This window comes from Taeniopygia guttata, chromosome 2 (genome assembly GCF_048771995.1).
Source record: "Taeniopygia guttata chromosome 2, bTaeGut7.mat, whole genome shotgun sequence".
Taxonomy (NCBI): Eukaryota; Metazoa; Chordata; class Aves; order Passeriformes; family Estrildidae; genus Taeniopygia; species Taeniopygia guttata.
Window position 1 is genome coordinate 43,434,937 of NC_133026.1, and position 18,294 is coordinate 43,453,230.

General features: G+C 42.4%; 1 protein-coding gene across 3 annotated transcripts in view; it reads right to left on the reverse strand.

The window, feature by feature from the left end:
- The window catches only part of CPNE4 (copine 4), a 224,586-nt gene extending 211,978 nt beyond the window's left edge, over positions 1–12,608 (reverse strand). The window contains exon 1 of one of the 3 annotated variants that reach the window (XM_072925796.1): positions 12,340–12,608. The gene's annotated coding sequence lies outside the window, so the exon portion shown is untranslated. The remainder of the gene's footprint in view (positions 1–12,339) is intronic. The other 2 variants (XM_012571621.5, XM_030265082.4) reach the window with 2 other exon arrangements.
- Between the last annotated feature and the right edge of the window lie 5,686 nt (positions 12,609–18,294).

An 18,294-nucleotide genomic window follows, 5' to 3' on the forward strand; every position in this document is an offset into this window, starting at 1 on the left:
AGTAGGGATTAACAGACAATTTCAGAAGGACTTCCTGCAAAGTTCTCAGCAGCTCTATCCATCTCCACCCTTATCAACCAAAAAAGTTATCAACAACTTTGAGTTCCTCTGCTCCAAAGTTTCTGCTGCTCACACACTGTTTCTTCTGCAGAGGAATCCTGGCAACCCACTCTCTGTGGTGGGTTACAAACAAAGCAAACCAAATCTGACTGCCTTACTCTTTACAAGGCTCACAAAACATTTTACACTGACAGCAAATGCATTATCTTTTCCACAGAGGTCATCTTCTGTGTTTTCCTCCTAACACATGGCTAATAAGAGCATTTAACACCCATCACTGGCTCATTCATAAGCTTTTCGCTGCATACTAATTTTTCCTTCACTTTAACACAAGTGACATGACCTTCTACCTTATTTTCCACCTGCAAGTCCACTGGGTGTTCTCCATCTGCTTACAGCATCATTAATCAATTTAAAACAAATAAACACAAACAAACAAAAAAAACCAACACAAAATCCAGACTACAAAAATTCTTTACTAACAGAGCAAGGGATAGGTCACATGAGAGCCACTTTAGAGAAACTGAATTTGTGGTCTAATGTATATATCATCACTAAGCCAAGGAAACCACAATCCATAACAGGTTATGTTCAACTAAAGTTTCTTGGCAACAGCTGCATGAAAAACATTAGGGCTTCTCTCTCTTCTCTCTCCTTTGTTTTCCCATATCTTTCAGTAATCACTGGTCACTGCCACTTCTACAGAACTCGTGTGTTCTGCTGGAAACCTGCACACTGGTAATCTGTGAAAATTTCTGCTCATATTTTGTCAGTGAATTAAAGGAGATCAGTTACACTGCAAGTCACTTGCTGTATCTGTCTTCCCTAATTGTCTTGAACTGCAGGAGAAATGGACCATTTCAAATTGATCAAATCCTCAACATTCTCTCTTTGCTATTTCATTCATCCCCAGCTTAGCCTCCAGTCACAGTTAAAAACAGCACTCTTAGAAAACATTTGCATCAGACAATGGATGGTCACAGAGAAATGGATGCAACAGCATGAAAGAATTATTCACCTGCTAAATTGGGTGGTTAAGCATAACTATTTCATAATAAAACACCACCAAGACATAAGTGCACAACAGGAAATTAACTCTGGGTACTCACTTTAGAGAATTATTACAGACTAACTGCCCACAGTGAAAGGAACTGTAGGAAGGAAGGTAAGTAGTAAAATTCAAGTAATGCAAAACTCTGCTTTATGCACATTATCATCCTAAATTCCTACAGAATATCTTTTTTTGGCTTCACTTGTAAATGTCATGCTTCATCTTAAACTTACACAGTACAAACCAGGTTTGGACCTTCTTAATGCCATGTAGGTATAGTTTATGGAAGAAAACTGTCAGGAATAGATTTATTCCAGTAAAAGAAGGACCAGCATCATTTAATAGGACAGGAAAGCAAATCAATATATTAACATCATGAGTATCAAGGTGCAGAAATTAAACATTTGCTTAAGGTAGGAAAAAATATCTTCACACTGAAACTAGTTTTTGTGAGCACCGGTTAAATATTGGTTCAAAGCAAATCCATATCCACTGCAGACTAGAATAGCTAATTTTTAAATCTCCTCCAGTCAACCCTTCTGAGAGTCACTGCTTGCCTCCAAGTACACTTCTTTGAGCAGTTAACTCCAAAAAGTTAAAGGATGCTGCTTCAAAAGAGGTTTTAGAGAACTTCAAAACAAATTGTATCTGATATTCTTGACTGTTTTTAAACAAACCAACCAAATCTATTTACTTAGGTGACAAATTCAACCCCTAATTAGGGAAACATCTGGAAAGAACACTGCCGTAAGAAATTTCAACCGGATACAAGAATTCCTGCAAATTTTTGTTCTGCTCAGGAAGTAAAGATCATGGATGGTGAAAAGTCATTCCTCAGCATGACATCCTAATGAAAAAGAGAATTTCAGTGTGCATACAATCTTGTCATTCAATCAGTTGATTTCTTTGAAAAACAAAACTAGCAGAAATCATCCTGTAAAAACTTCTGCAACTTAAATGCTCTCAAATTGAACACTTCACAAAAAAGCAACCAACCCACAACCAAAATAAAACAAATCACACAAACCCCCACCCCACCCAAACCACACACAACCACCACCACTCCAGTGCATAAAATAATCCTTAACAAAGCAGAAAGTAGAGGATGACTGATGCACCAGTCACTTTGATAGCACCTGATGAACGCTTATGCCACCATGTCTGAAGCTTTAAGTGGCATCTCTTCAAGGAAACTACCACAGCATCTGTCCCTCCTCCAGTAGAAAGTCATTCACATCACACTATACACGTCTCCAGCAGCAAGAGGGGTGGGTGACACTTTTCCAAGGTGTCAAACTAGCACTTGACTAGCAAGTCATTGAAGCAACTTCAAATAGTCAGAATATCTAAATTGCAACAGAAAATAGATCAAAAAAGCACTAATAAGTAGCCAGTTTACAAAATAGGACCATTACCATCTACAGACTATCAGAGCTCTTAGTTCAAGGGAAAAAGCAACACAAAACAAACCCCATTATTTTCAGTTTGTTAACTCACGTGATTTTCTGTCAGAAATACATTGGCTTCCTTCATATACTGCATAGATATCAACAATTTAAGAAAGCTGTGTCTCTGGTGTAGAAAGGATCAAGCAAATCTGAAAGCCTCCTTTCTGGAAGATTTCATAAAATCATAAAAGGTGTGGCTGAAATAGCATTTGTCCCCAAAACTGAACTAACTGTATCTGAAAACTTCACAGTAGACACACTCTGCTCTTCAAACCTTCAACCAAATGAAATCTCAGTTATTTCTGAATCTTTTTACTGTTGCACAACTGTTCCAATGAGAAAGTTTTCCCAGTGTTCTGTTGCATGACAGTTCCAATGAGAAAGTTTTCCCAGTCTTTGACCTGATTTTCCACTGTAGATAACAAAAGTTCCAAGTCTGTAAACTTAAAAATACAAGAAAACATTTAGTTCCTTTCCTGATACTCTCTTCCTTTCTGACAGTCAAGATAGGAATAATTCTAGCACCAGTGAATGCAACATAAGTTTTGCTTTGCATTTTGAGAAAGTGAGAACTTTACTAGTTGTCTTTTCATTAAAACACATTTGTAATGTTTGATCCTTCTATCCCTTGGGAAATACAAAAGCATCATCTTATCTCTTCATAAAACTTGTTCTTATTTTTCACTTCCTTCTAATTTTACCTACTGCAGCACCCTTTCCTGCACATAACATAGCAGGAATATGTCCTGATTCTCACCTTCAGTCCATTGCTCCTTTACAACTCCTGTCAACATCTTGAGCATCACCTCCCTCTATTTTCTTTTGTTGATAGGTTATTCTATAATTCTATATATCTATATATCTATTCTATCTATAATTCTAAAAAAAAAACTATCTTGAAAAAGACCTTTAAGATCATTGACTCCAACAGTTAATCTAACACTACCAAGTCCACTATTAACCATGTCCTTTAGTGACACACCGATGAATCTTTTAAATACTTCCAGGAGTGGTGGTGCCACCAATTCTCTGGGCAGCCTATTCCAGAGCTTGACAACCATTTCAGTGAAGAGATTTTTCCTAGTATTTAATATAAACCTTTCCTGGCACAAAACCAAGAGTTTTCCTGACCACAGGCAATCCACATCAGCACCACTTGTGTCCGTCTAGGATCAGGCAAAGAGCCAATTACAAACCACATTAGTGTCAAAAACACATACGAAATCACACTGACAGGTAAAAGTCCAGCACAGAGAAGGCTTAAGTTACAAGGCTTCTCCTGACAACATGCAGTAATTTTGAAAGTAGTTCAAATAACCTTGCAGCTACTATTCACTGTGCATCCTCCTAAGGGAATTGGCACAGCATATCTCATACTGATTTCACACCTTCAGCTTTGTGTGAATCCTCCTCCTAGGGGTTCAGCTATCTGTGATTCAAGGCCTAGTTTTGACACAGCAGAACTGTGTAACCTTGAATGGAACTTCTAAGGAAACTGCCAGCTTGCAAGAAAGCTATGCAACAATACTCAGACTAGAGCCATGATAGACAGGAATGGTAAATCTGCAGCTAGACATAAGATCCTAAGCTGTTAACACCTCAAAGACTCAAAAAATTAAAAAAAAAAAAAAAAAAAAAAAGACACACAAAAAGCTGTGGAAAAAAAACAGTAATACTGACAAACAGTCCATCCAAGGCACAAGAGAAGTGAACTTTCCCCAATACTGATGACTGCCAGGCCAGCAATGGTGCCAGGATGAGTGTGGCCACACCTGGAGATCTGGGTTCCTCAGTGAAAGAACAATATGGACATACTGGAGAGAGACCAGCAAAGGGCCATGAGGATAATGAAGCGATGGGAGCACCTCACATAAGAGGAAGAAGAACTAGCACTGTTCAGCCTCAAGAACAGAAGGCTCAGGGGGGAAATTACTAACATATACAAATACTTGAAGAGAGGGCACACAGAGTTTGCAGCTGGCCTCTTTCCAGTCATGCCCAGTGACTAGACCAAATGTGATAGGCACAACACGAAACACAGTGGTTCTTTCTGAGGATCAGGAAACACTTTTTGCACTGTGAAGGTGACCAAGCACTGGCACAAGTTGCCCAGGGAACTTGCAGTTTCCCTCCCTGAAGAAATTCAGAAACCACCCAGACACAGTTCTGGCTCTAAGTGGCCATGCTTGAAAAGGGGAATTGGACCAAATGACTTCCAGAGGTGCCTTCCAACCTTGGCAGTCCTGTGAGGTTGTGAAGCAGGTGTCTTAGAAAGGTATGTCAGTGCTTTTCCTGGTTGCTAGTCACCTACCATACTTCTCAGTCAGTAAATAACAGTTTTCAAATTATTTGTATGTTGTTTTTATAGTCTCCTTGTGCACAGTAAAGGGTGAACAAAGTGGCCAAGGGAACATTACAGCAAAATGCATTAGCTTCTCCCCACAGGGGTCATTAACAAGAGCTCCATCTAACACAATCCACACTGCCAACCAAATTCACTGAATAGTTTAAAAAATTCTATGGTTATGAATGCACTGATGAAATCAGAAAGTTCATACATAATAAGTCCCCAAGAACCAGACATTTCAGTTTTGAGTGCAAAAACTGAAATATCATTTCCCTTATTAGTCCATGAAAAGCATGAATTAATCACCGGAAGAGTACTTTTCCAATTAACTTATCCTTGCAATGTATTTTATTTAATGTTGCAGCTTTTATTACATACTGTTTTGAGTTGATGGGGAAGCACTGCATCAGCTTATTCAGGTATCTCCTCCTTGAGTCTACAGTTGAACATAATTCATAAATAGGACTCAAAAAATTCTACACACTAAAAAATATTTTCTTGTATAATCAGTCACTTTCATGTCATTATTTGCACTTAAAATAATTACAGAAGCAAGACAATATTTAACTCAACACTAAGGGAAAAGCTCAAAAATATTTAAATATTTTCATGCCTTTTTGTGTATATTTATTGTAAATCAGCCATTATTACAAATCTATGTTCAGAGATGAAGTTTTAGTCTCGTGTTTCTAATTCTAAGCTGCTTCTGACATTTCAAACTGCAGTTACAACCTGCATATAATGAACATTTATTCTGCCTCATCTCCCAGTCCTTGATAGAGACAGATACAAAGTATCATGTGAAGAAAAAGTGATTTTCTAGTACAGGTCACCAATTTCTTCATTTCTGACTACTCTGTAGTCCTAACCCAATTGTTTCTTACAGAAGATTTTGATGGATAGGAAAAGGAAGGATTGATACTGTAATTTTTCCTTTAAGTTACACATGATCTTTTATGATATAAAATCAAAACTAACAGAAATATTTATTTGGAATCTCTAGTGAAGTTAGCATGACTGCTTATGTCACAAAGAGAAGCAAAACTAAAATTACAGATAGTCAGGCACCACTTAACTTAGATGAAAGGCCAAAGAGAGTCTTCCTAAATGCAGAAAAAATTACAGGTGCCTTAAAGGTTTCTCTTTGATCTTTCTTAACTTGACTGTGGCCACCTCCAGCATATACTGTCATCCCCAACATAAAGAGCTGACATTTTATATATGTATTTTATATATCTCCAAAATCACACACACAAAAAAATTTAAAATTAAGCTTTAGTAAAGCAATTTTTTTCAGTTTTTTCCATGCAAGTGAAGCTGAGCCTCAGCCCAGATCTTAAATGCAAGTTTAAAACTGAAAGCTTTCTGTGAGTTTAAAAAGAATATCCTGAAGCAGTTACAAGCTGCCTGCAATCCCTAACAGAGGACTGGACCCTACTTAAAACATTCTGACAGACAGGTTACATCAATTTTCTATTTTCCCTTCCCTCACTCTTCTCCTTCATCTACACACTCATTCCAAATAAATAATTTCATGGATTTTTACAGATTTTCTTTTCTTCCTCCTTTCTTTGATCACTCTACAAAGATCAGCCTGCCTGGCCAAACGTCTGGCAAGATCCCCAAGCCATTTTCTGTTTTTTTCAGTGAACTCTAACGATCCCATAAAACTTGCACCATAAATTAAAAGCCAAGTAAAAGCATCTGCTTTTGTCAACACATGATGTACCAGGGCACCACTTGCACCAGGAGTATACAAATGATGTAAAACTCTATCAGCTCACAAACGCAATGGTAACAGCAGCAGCAATTAGTGTAAAACCAAATAAGAAACAGCTGTCTACATTACTGAGCACACTGTTAGCTGCAGGTTATTCATTTGTCCACATTTCTGAGGATTTTACTGGCAATGACTTCAAAGTGCCAGTCACAGTCCTCACATAATGGTACACTTATTACCTTACTGCAGATACTGTATGAGATATTTTTAATTCAACAAGCCAGTTCTGCCTTTTTCACAATACTCAGTTGATTTTGGCAGAGTTCTTCTAGATGGCAACTAACATTAGCAATCCTAGTCCTTCACATTATGCTGAGCAAAGTGGCAAGCATTACTAAAGACAACAGTCTTGCCAGAAGGCTCTAGACAACGTAATGCAAAAGAAGAAACTTTCTCAAGGAAACAGTCAAAAAATAGTCAGAAATTAATTCTGAGACTACCCCTGTCCAAGCTGCAACCTATAGCCAAATTATTGGTTTTTTCCACCTTTGCCTTGTGAGAAGGATGCCTTGCCCTCTCCACATGCACACCTTGCTGCCTGATGACTGACAATCCAAGCAACTTTTAGTGATCAATTCGCAGGAGGAAATTACAGAAGGCAGTAGAATAGAAAATCATGGATTAATTGCCCAAACAGTTCCCCAGCTCAGTCTTTTACACAAACTTTTCTTACCTAGAGCTCACCTGCTTCCCATTTGTCCCCTGTTCAACTAAAGTGAATCTTACTCAGTACTACTCCAACTCTCTGTAACACCACTTATTCCAGACTTTGCTGAGCCACCTTGCAGCCACTAGCAAATAACGCTGTGGGTATTCCCCCCGTGTCAGTCACACAGTATTGACAAGAAATGAGAAATCAAAGTCACACAACCGAGAATCACTGCTTAGCCATAAAAGGTTGGTCTAGCCAAGAATCCTCTTAGTGCCCCATCCCGAGGTGCTTCTTGCACTGCCTTCAGTCAGGCTACCAGAGAAGCTGGCAGACATTTCATTTCCAGCTTTGGAGAGCCTGGGTTGGCAAAGTAGGAAAGGTTAGTGGAAAAAATAGGGCGGGGGGAAGACAGCAAGCTAAGTTAGGAGAGGAATCTCCTTCTGCTCAAACGAACTCCTATACATAACGAGGCTCGCAACGAAAGAAAGGGCTTTGATGTCGCAGGACACCACAGTCTGACCCAGGTAAAGCAGGCGATCGCTGCGAACAGGAGGGAGCGCAGGATGTGCCTCAACAGGGGAGCGGAACAAGCGGCTCGGGACGCGCGTCCCGCCCCGCACACCCTCCGGCATCCCGCGGGGAGGATGCCACTCACCGGGGGAGCGGCCCGGGAGTCTCGGGATGCGCGTCCCGCCCCGCACACCCGCCGGCATCCCGGGAGTCTCGGGATGCGCGTCCCGCCCCGCACACCCGCCGGCATCCCGGGAGTCTCGGGATGCGCGTCCCGCCCCGCACACCCGCCGGCATCCCGGGAGTCTCGGGGGGCGCCGGGATCCCCGTGAGCTCCGCCGGTCCTCGGGCGCCCCCCGGCGGCTCCGCCCCGCCCGCCGGGAATGCACGAACCCGCTCCCGGACCCCCGGCCCCGCTCCCCGCCCGCAGCGTCACCGCCGCCCGCGGAGGTCGCGGGTGGGTTAATGGGACCAAGACCGGGTCGGTACCGGGACTTCTATATTTGGCGCTGGTCCCTTGTATGGAATCAGTTAACAGGGACTGACACAGAAACGTCATTACCGGGCAAATCCCACCGTTTCTGCAGGCCGAGAGTGGAACTACCCAGGCAGTTTGCTTAGGCACACCCTTCACATAATCATTTTCTTAAGAAAATCAATGGGAATTTGTTTTTTACTGTATCAATCAGCATTTAAGTATCAGAGAGAAAGGGAGAAGTACTGGTTAAATTTCCCAGTAAAGCGATTCACAATGTAACATTTCCATTCCTGTCTGTAGAATGTACAGTCCCAGTCCTGGCTAATTTTTGCTGTCCGAATGGTATTCAAGCACCCGCCCTGAAATTCACTCCAAGCACTGCACTCAGCCACAGCAGACACTAGAGGTTTAGTATTTCTGCACCCTCACAGCTGTGATTCAGCAAAGCATTCCAGCTTATTCACCAAAACACTTGGGCATGTGCTAGTTTTTAAGCATGCATGTGGCTCCCCTTATCTCTGTGTAGCATTTTTCTGGGCCACAAATGCCACTTTCAGACCTACCTTTCTCTGAGAATCCAGGCTGTTTGAGGACTGCACACCACTTGGAAGAAGAATGTGTCCCGAGTCAAAGCTAGATGGCAACTTCACAGCTGTGTAGCATTTGCAGCATAAAAGGGCAGGCAGGAGTAAATTAACACAACTTCGTTAGCTTAAAGACAGCAACTACAGTTGGCTGATTAATGGGAGACAACATGAGGGTCTACAGCGACTGAAATGTGAATATAAACTGAATAAAAACCTCTCTCTACCAACAACTAGCATCGTTGGCAACTGCACCAGCAAAGGACACTTCAGTTCCAAGGACAGATAAAAAAGCAGAACTCCTCAGACCAGCTACTTTGCCGGTTTTGCTGTCAGGCATCTTACAAAAAGACTGAAAATACTTAACCACCCTAAAGCTTTACACTGCAGTTTTTAGGAGCAAAAATGGACTTACACTTTTGAGTCACAAATGCTTAAACCAAATGTTACCATTTTCACATCAGCCTTGGCACAGCTCTTTGTAGACATGTATCCTTCATCCTGCAGTCAGAACTTCCTGCTTACCTAAAGTCACCCTTCCAATGAGATTGACAACAGCAGATTATATTAAATTTTAGATCGGATATTTATGTGAAGTGTTGCTGACTAATGGTTGCACAGGAACCATAATGCTGACCACTGGCTATCTCACATTCAAATTTCACCACTCTAACTATCCATTAACGGGGTGTTGGTTTTGCATGGAGTCTAATAGAGGATTTTAAAACATTAAAATAATAAACCCAGGAAAAGGGAAGCTATGACAGCATGATAAAATACCAATGCCTACCAAATACCCTGTGCATGCAAAGAGATAGAAAGGAATGTAATAGGAAAACACTTGAGAATGCTGTCAGCCAACCATTGAATTGCAATACCTAGAAAGAGCAGTTCCAACAATCTATAGCAAACAAGGCAGACAAACCTGATCGAACTGCCAGTCTAGACCCTTTTTCAATCTGGCCTCAGTGTTTTATTCTTTCAAACTCAGCAAGGCACTTAGTCTCTTCATACCCACAACACTTTTTAGCCCACCTTGTGAAGGCAAATCAACAATTGTGATATATAAGTAATAGCTGCCATAGAAAAGTCTCCTTTAAACCAGCACTGAACACAGACCAGCACAATGTGCACCCCATTATATTCTCTCTGTATAGAGAGCTCCAGACTTTGGCACACTGCTAAGAACATAGTTTTTCTGTTCAAGTTGCAAATATCCAATCTCTTGGGCAGAATTAGTTCACCATAATTCACCTTACTTCGGTGCTTCAAACTGGGGTACCTTTAAACACTGGTTTAGAAAAATCTCTGCCCAAAGATTAGGAAATGGACAATTAAGCATGATAGCTCAGCTGCATGCTGGCTACTGAGCTACACCAACTGGTAATGCTCTTCACATACATATTAAGGATATCCTTTTGAATGTTATTAACAGCTTTCTTGAATACTTTTAACTTCAGTGATACACAATTTGTTTTCTATCATCCTAGCTCTGGAAAGCTGTTCATCACATGCCTGAGTTTTTTTTCGTAAACTTATCCTTAAAGATATTAGGTATCCAACCTCCAATTCAGCTTAGCAATACCAACACGTGTATCTGCAAACACTGAATTTACATGCAAAGGATTCATACTGGATTGTGGTCTCAGTTTGGGAACACCAGTACTGAATACCAAAGCTAACAGAGTTACACCCTGTTTCAGAAACACTCCCTGTTCTTTTAAATGGAAATGCGATTGTCTCAAACATAGCAAATACACCTGCTCCACTAAAGACTATTTTAAGGCTATTTGAAGCTTTCCAGTAATGTGCATTTTAACTCCACAGACCACAATACATTACCTTTTCCTCATTTGAATAGCTAGATCGATCAGACCTACACCACCTGAAATTTCAAGGAATCAAGAACAAACTTGACAAGTGCCATCCCAAAGGAGTTTTTCTCATCTGAAAGTAGTTACAACCCCAAAGAAAAATGTTGGGTTTTGTTTGTTCCACCCTCCCCAAATCCGGTCCTATGTTGCTGCTATTGAAGGGCAAGAAAGTTTCCATTTTATTCTACCTGCTTTCCTGCCTTAAAAAGAAAAAAAAAAATCACATAAACCCTTGCAGTGGCTGCAAGAAGAAAAGTTCCACAAGCAAGTGACTGGATTCTGTAAACTGCTTACTGTCAGGTATTTCAGCAGCATAGAAAAAACAGAACAGCAGTAACTGAATAGTCAGCTCACATGTGTGGAAATTGAAACCTCCAAGCTATTCTGGGAGAAATGCTCTGTTTTCTGTAACATTTCTGCATAATCACAACAGAAAGCATGCTCTTTGCTGGAGAGGCTATGAGTACATGCATGCCTGTACACTTTCTGTTACAGCTGAGTCCCTGGTTATTAAACAGAGCATCTGAGGCTCAACTGCAACACAAGCGAAATAAAACACCTTCAGGATGAAAGCAGTTAACCTGGCACTGCCAGCAAAACACATGGAGCATTTATAAATTGCAATTGCTATCTCTCCAAAGGATGTTACCAGCTTCCCTATTTACCCAACACATTTACTCTTCTTTAAGGCAGGTAAGTGAGTCCTCCCCCTACCTTGTACATGTTGAGTAGAGAGGTCTTAAAGCAGAGAAATGTAACAAATTTGACTTGAAAGTACTTCAGGTGGACCAGTGAAAACAAGATCCAGTTGCAAAGTTATCTAACTGAGCCCGTACTGCACAACTACAGCCAGTTGTGTAACAAACCTCAGGACAATTTTACAGCTCTTAATCAGGCAAAACTCCCCGCTGATTTCCACGAGGGAGCTCTAATCAATCAAAAGCTCTGAGAACTGATTCCGGTTTTCTCCTTTTTAATGAAAATGTTTATTTTGAGCTATGAGAACATCAGATTATATGAACTCGGCAAACCCATAGCGCTCACTTTACCGGCATAAGGAATGCGTCCTGTGTTTTAACCTACCAACTGTAGTGTAGTGCTCAGGAAAAAAAGTAACAACACTGAACTGACATAGAAAAATTTCACAAATAACAGAGTTGTTCTCCTGACAGGTAAAAGATGGAATAGACAGAGGGAGATCCGCGGCTCTTTAAACAAAAAGGGGATGCCCTTTGGGCGAACGGGGAGGACCAGCGTCCCCGCCCGGGTTCCTCCCTGAAGTTGCGCCGCTCCCCGCGGCAGCCGGGAAGAGAATCCCCCCGCGATGAGCCCGCAAGTGACCGCCGGGGGTCCCGCGAGCATCCCGAAGCCGCACAGGGAAGAGCCTGCCGGAGCGGCGGCACCGAGGGTCGGAGGGAGGCGGGCGGGATGCGAGGCGCCCGCTCCACGTGCGCTCCCTCCGCGCCCGCACCGCGGCCGGAGCGACGGAGCCCGGCGCGCCCGTCCCGCCGCCGCCCGCTCCCCGAGTCCCCTCAGGTGCGCCGGCCGCCCCTACCTGCCCGCCGGCGGCAGCAGCGACGAGCCCCTTCTCCCGCGCCGGGTCGCTGTCAGCGGTCGGCGGGAGAGCAGGAGCGCCGTCCCGCCGGCAGGGCAAGCCCCATGTGAAGAGGAGCGAGGGAGCCCGGCGGCTCCAGCAGCGCGGCCGAGGGGAGGGGACGCGGAGGAGGCGGGAGGGCGGGACGCGCCCGGCGCTGCCCCCGCGCGGAGCCGCCCCGGCCCTGGCCGCGCCGGAGGCGCCGAGCCCCGGCAGCGCCCCCTGCGGGCAGCGGCGGGCACGGACGGCGCAGGGGCGCTGCGGGCTCCCAGGCAGCTCCTGCCCTCCCTGAGGGAACCCCCAGCTCTCCTCCAGAGCCCCTCCGGCACATCGGGCAGGAGATGCACTTTGGACTGCTCAGGGGCCGCACGTAAGTAAGTCCAAACAGTGTTTCCAGTGAGTTAAACATTGTGGTAAATTCGGGCTATAACATCCACATGCCGGCAGAATTGAAAATGCGTCGGGGCCCACAAGATAAGGAGGCAGCAGTGCCAGCCTGAGAAACAAGCGTGGATGGCCGCTGTGGGACCATCGCTTCTCCTGGCATCAGGGCTGCCTCTGCAGTGCCTCCCTTAATGTCCTAATGGGGAGAAGGGATAGGATGGCCACAACTAAGGGAAAAGAGAGTTCTCATGGTTAAAACACAGCACAAGGACTTGGGATATCAGGATTCACTGTGGTGATGCCGAAGTGAGTTCTTGTTAAAAGTTTGGCTGGCTTCCCAGAAATCCTTAGATTATGCAGGGGATTGGATTCATACTTGTCAGTTAAACAAGTGCCCAAATATTTGCAGAATATGGCATCTTTGTGCCATAGCTCCCCATCTCTATTATCAAATCCCCCTCCCTACCTCACAAGAATCTGATGAAGACCTATCTGAGGCAATGATTTCAAAATGACAGAGCTCCCAAAGCATATCCACTAAGAGATAGATGGTGCATTTTCATTCCATTCTACTCCAAACAGGCATAAAGATATAAACATAAAATATTTTGAAAATAAGATATCTCCAGGGATGCAATTTTTTCAGGAAAGAAAAGGAGTGAGAGACAGAAAGCAGTCAGTGTGTGCTGTGAATTTGATGCCAGGTTTTGCTGAGCTGGCAAACTGTGGACTACTGCTCCTGACACTGTGAGGTGTGAAACACAGAACAGGCAGGCAAACACATATGCTAGCCGAAACTGGCAACACTCGTCATAAGTCTTCCAAATTAAAAATTTTAAGAGACACCTCTTGAGGTATAGCTGAAGTCCTCTGTCAGAACCACATGACTCTCTAATTAGAGACTTCAACATGATACTGGTGCAAATGTTAAAACTATACACAGTAAACCTGATATTTTTTCACATTGTTGATAAGGTGCAAAAAAAGCAGCATTTTACTGAGGACATTATGCAAAAATCCTGCTGATCATTAATTTGTTCACTGCATTAAGAACAAAAGCCATTCTATTTAGGCACTCACAGAAATCAACTTATTTTTATTGTACAGTGAGAACTGTACATCTAAACTCATCTAAATATAATAAACATTATGATTTCCCTTGTTTTTTCTGCTTACCTCTTCTCTGTTACTGTTTTGTGAAGCTGTGATTTTTCTTTCCTTATGTACCAGTACTTAATAGCATAACCACGAAGATATTCAAGTTCTCCAGGAAGCCAAGATTTCCCTTAATTTTACTTGGCTGTCACAAGCCTTTAGCTTATTAGCAGCAGGACCATATTGAACAGATATGCATAGGTGAAGCCTCCAGGGAAAATCTGTGAATTAATACAAAGGCAGGTTGTGGTGTCCCAGAATAACTACTGGGCAAGGCTGCTGGGCTCCCAGACCCTGAGTGCTGTGTCACGGCTGGGAGCTGGGACAGCATGCTGGCACTGCTTCCTGCTAGTGGGACACAGCCTCTTGCACAGCAGGATGCTGGATGTTGTGCTCAGCTCTCTAGAAAACAGCCAGAAACACAGGATGCCCTGCAGGAATAAGGGAGACCTCATGCATCTGTGGCTTTGGCAGGACTTTCACAGAACATATTTGTGGTCTAGCTGTAGGCTGGAGTCTGCCCCTGGGGTAACTGCAGTAGGGGGCTGTGAGAAGGAAGGAGCAGGGTCTAACCTCCATCTGTGTTTGTCTGAGTCCAGATGAACACGAAGGGGGAGATTTCTGTTCTCTATCTTACACTCCAGCAATAGAATAATATTTCTCATTCTGAGGCACAGATCAAATAAGGGCTCTGAATATCACCCTGTAGTTATGTACCCACACAGCTACATGCCTCGAAGTCCCCTCTGCTTGCTGATATTACCGGCTTCTATTGCTAAATCACCCTTAAAAGGGCAGAGAGCTGCTGTAAATTAGGACAGAACTGCTGAAAGTACCTGAGTCCTCCTGCGGGTGGCATCAGAATGTCTTCAGTGGACCAAGGCGTGCCGAGGAAAGAGGAGAGAGATGATACTCCTGCTTGCCAACTGCCAGAATGATTACAGTGCGAGTGCTGCTAAGAAGTTCACATAAATCAGCAGATCTTTAAATTAAAAGGATGATTTAAGGTAGTAAGAATTAACATCACTCCATCAGCCCTTTTAATTCTGACAAAGAAACCTTTATTAAACATCACAGCCAAGCTCTGTACAGGTTAGTTATCACGAGAGGAAAATGCACATGCAGGGTTTAAACTTGCAGCCTCTACAGCTTCAGCAAAATGAGAACATTATCACCACCAAAAGTACTGTCATACTTTTTCATGTAAGCCTCAAGGAGTCATTTACAAATTGATGAACATAAACGAATCACCGCAGTTGCCTAACAGGACGCAGAAGGGTTAAGTGTAGCCAGGATAACAAAACAAGAAATGCAACCAGAGCAGGGTTGTTCAGTGTTTTTAAACTGTTGTGTTACAATTGTCATGCTTGTTTCTAGTACCTATATGGATCAGGAAAGACCTTATCACACTGAGACAGGTCAGTGTATACTCCCAAGCCAATATATCTTTTGGAAACATTCAAGTGCTATGGGTCTAACTACTGAGGAAATGACTGCCTTACCTGTAGAGTATCTTGTGCTCATTTTAGAATACATTTTTCAGAATTTGATCATGCCTTGTACTGCTCAGTTGCCCATATGACTAAATTGCACTGCCTGAGACCATAATCACAATAAACCTTAATTAACTTGTGTCCAGCAGTCACCATCAGTTGTAAAAGGAGGAAAGCACGACCTTCAAAAACACATCAGCAAAAATGCTTCTTTTTTGTCTCTTTTTTTTTTTCTTACTCTGCTTTGAAAACATTTTAGATGATCTAAGTTGGTGTTTGTTGCCACAAGCATTGATCTGCTCACCTGACATTGATCTGCTCATGTGACTTTCTTGCCAGAAAATGTGATTTTGACACTGTTGCATGCAGAAGGCCTGAATTAATTTCGTTAGAGACTGAATACTTGATCTCTACAACTAGTGAGGTGGGACCCCTTTGTTTATTAAAGTTTAGGTATGTGAAAGAAGTCTAAAGTTCAAATCATCTGCCTTTTGAAAAACTAGGTTCTTTCTGGGTATTTCCAAGAAAAGAAATCCCATATGTTTCCCTAAAACTCATCTTTGATTTGTACTGATAGCGGATCATTCCAGTTTACCATTTTCTTCCAATAATTTATTCTTAACAAATTTAGTATGGAAAAAAAGGAAGATTTGTTCTCATGAGATTTAGAGTTATGAGTCTGTGTGTACAATAGTCATCATAGAGAATGAGTATTTTTTTTCTTGTCAGCAATGATTCTATTCTTAGTTTTGTATGTGGTCCTTATGTGTGTCGTAGATAGGCACAATAGATACACATTGGCAGCTCTGATCATACTCAGAGATGGGCTGATCTCCCAGTGCAGGAAATTATCCTAAAACACTCATCATGTTGGCAGCAGAATTTTAACCAACAGTTCCCAAGAGCCTCTGCCAGCACATTGTTGCCTTTAGAGAATTCAGAGCTACTAAACATATTAGAGGAAATGAGAAAGACACAGGAATTATATATTAAAAAACCCAAACTCACAACAACAACAACAAAATCTACTTGGGCTACAGTTATAACTTCATATCCCAAAGGTTTTAGAAATCATTCAGGCAGTTGTGTGATGTGTGGCAATATCTGAACCCTCACACTGGACTCTTTTGGCTTCAATCCATGCTCACCCAGTGGTCCCTTAGCAAAGCTATGTGGTACTGAACATCAATAAAGCTGGCACCATTGCTGACACTAGGATGTGGTATTGAGTAGTGTGACAAGACGAAGTACACATTAGCCTGAAGGCAGGGCTTTGCTTTGTAGCAAAAGAAAGCTAAATGGTACAATCTCTTTCATCCTGCCACTGCTGGGTCACAGTCACTTGTGCCATGGCATGACTGTGGGGAGCCTGAGTAGTCCCCAGCAGCTTCCTTGAAACAAGAGATATCCAAAGCAAGACAATCATAAGCAATAACTGATGCAGAAATTGATTCCAGCGACTTTTCAAGACCATATTATCTCCAGTGCCACATGCTGGAGGCATATCTCAGAGATGACATCTCTGGGAATTGACACCAAGTGAAAGAATGTGAAAAAGATAAAGATATCTTTGTTTCTCTAAAATATTTCCTTCTTGAAGAAAATTAATTAAAAAGGCAAATAATCAAAGAAAGTAATAAGGTTGAAGATTCTGAGGCACACAGAATCACCTCACCTTTACCTACCCAGCTTGCTAGGGGAACCTCATGCCATGGGTGGTACTATTTCCCTTCCCCGGTGGATTCATCCCTTTTGCGCGGTCTCACAGTCCTGCTTAGTGACATCAAATAGATCAACAGGGAAAACAGTAAAAATAATCCTACCTCCAAATAAAAACATATGTCACTGACCAAAACTTTGAAAAGGAAAACTGAATCCTCCCTCATCCTCTCCAGAAAAGTGACAGGGGACTTCTCATGGCTGATGACAGTGGCCACCAGTGACACCAGAGAGCATCCTGTAGCAATGCAATGCAACTGTAAATGAAGTGCAATGTTGAGCTTTATGATTTCAGTGCCTGTCTGTGTGGTTTTGGCTTTACTTGCTGGTTAATTTTTGAAGCTCAGCAGAAATGAGAGTAAGAAGACAGCCATTCACTTTGCACAACTTGTAGGATTCATGGCCATGTTCAGACTTAGTACTGCCTGAAAGAAAGGAGTCCATTACAGAAGGGGACCTATAGCTTCTCTATAGACTCCGTAATTATAGTCAAAACATATTCAGCAGCAGCTACTGTATATCACAGATAGACAATGTTAAGGACTTGTCTAACTGCAAGTCCCATAGTGCCACACTGCCCATATTTCATGAGTCTTCATGTCATCAGACAAGTAGTTAGGGGAGGCTGTTCCTTCCTGTCACTGTGGGATCGCGATTTTGGCTCCATTTGCCAAAATCCATGGATCTTCCAGCTCAATATAGGCAGCCAAAATAGTCTTTCACTGGCCAATGGTGTGGTGGTGCAAGGCCTATCCCATAAGTATGATGTTGGCAACACTGCAAACTGGCATTGGTCAGGATGCCACAATCAAATTTCCACAATGCGGTAAGGGATGGAGGATACGAGTTCACAGTGTGCAGAAGGAAGATGTTTGCTGTTTGTTGGTCATGTCTGAACTTAATGTGTGGGAATTTAAAAGACAGTTAAAAAGGTAACCTAGTTGACTAAATATTGTGGGAAAATTAAGACAGATCACAGCATCTAGAGAGAGATATAATGCTTTAAAATGGTGTTACATTATTGAATAAAGTTTTCCTTATAGCAATGGTGAAAATGGGATGAATTATAGCGGGACTTACCTAATTCTTTAGTGATAATTTTGCAAGGATATGTTAATATCATTTTCCTGTTACCAGCCTTTTCTGTGTTTTGGCAGTCCACAAT